This window comes from Octopus bimaculoides, chromosome 20, assembly GCF_001194135.2.
Source record: "Octopus bimaculoides isolate UCB-OBI-ISO-001 chromosome 20, ASM119413v2, whole genome shotgun sequence".
In the NCBI taxonomy this organism is placed as follows: Eukaryota; Metazoa; Mollusca; class Cephalopoda; order Octopoda; family Octopodidae; genus Octopus; species Octopus bimaculoides.
This window is the reverse complement of record NC_069000.1, coordinates 39,477,724-39,478,824: the sequence shown is the minus strand read 5'-3', so window position 1 is coordinate 39,478,824 and position 1,101 is coordinate 39,477,724. Positions and strand designations below refer to the sequence as shown.

At 35.8% G+C, this 1,101-nt stretch overlaps 1 protein-coding gene across 4 annotated transcripts in view; it reads right to left on the bottom strand.

Moving 5' to 3' along the window:
- The window catches only part of LOC106873881 (uncharacterized), a 59,172-nt gene extending 58,484 nt beyond the window's left edge, over nucleotides 1-688 (bottom strand). The window contains exon 1 of one of the 4 annotated variants that reach the window (XR_008266360.1): nucleotides 600-673. The gene's annotated coding sequence lies outside the window, so the exon portion shown is untranslated. Of the gene's footprint in view, nucleotides 1-599 lie in introns of all 4 variants that reach the window. The other 3 variants (XM_052975134.1, XM_052975135.1, XM_014921406.2) reach the window with 3 other exon arrangements.
- Nucleotides 689-1,101: the final 413 nt, after the last annotated feature.

The following is a 1,101-nucleotide window of genomic DNA, read 5'->3' as shown; positions in this document are numbered from 1 at the left end:
TGTGTGTAAATTTTCGTTACCCTTAGTAAAATACATTGTATAATCTAAAAGCAGCAGGTTAAGAAATCGTTGAGATAAAATCATACAATCTCTTTTCACCCCTTCCAGGAAATTTTGTGATGCCATGGATTACTCAGAAATTCTAAGAGCTAAGCGGATCCTCATAACACACGAATGTCGTGCAATCGCCTTTATTGTACTTGGAACATAAAAAATCTGGAAGAAATGCTATTAATAAATTTCTTCGGCATGCTAACGTTCCTCCTACCTCACCGCCTTTAATATTTCGTATTTAATATTTCGTATTTAAAGCAGCCACATTCAACCAATACTTGTTTTAAAATTAAACTGGCATTCTAAATGTTGACAATCACATCATCGAAATGGCAATTGTGAACGCCTGAAGATTATCAACAGTTAAAATAGTAAAGGTCGAACACCTAAATAAGTAGCGCAATATATATTGTCCGGAAATCAAATGCAAAGTAGTGACTCGCAAGATTGTCAGAAAGCAACGTATACTTGGGAAGTGCAGTCGATGAAACCCTAATAGTTAACTGGTAAAAGGGAATAATAATAACACTGAAAAGTTCACAAACCTAAAACTGGTCGACAGTTATAGATGTATGTCTGTTGCTACCTCTACTATTTCGATGATTATCTATTATGCTGTTAGGTGAATGTAACGTTATATACCATTATGACGTAGGAGAAATTTGAAAATTATATAATTGTACAGACAAATCTATAAGCATACGTACATGTACACACAAGCGCGCGCTCTGACGTGCATGTACACACATATACACACACGTAGCGACATATGAATAAATAAGGAATACCCGACTTAAATGATTAGCTTGCAGCTTCTCAGAGCTGTAAGATACGGCGCTGTGAGGATGGTGTGGCTTATTATGGCTTCCCCAGAGGCATTTTAAGAACATTTAAGAGTACGGAGTCCTTAGAAATGGTTATTGGAACAGCTCTTTCATATTAGCTCCATCTATCCATCCATCCATCCATCCATCCATATATGTATGTATGTATGTATGTATGTATGTACGTATGTATGTATGTATGTATGTATGTATGTTTGTATGT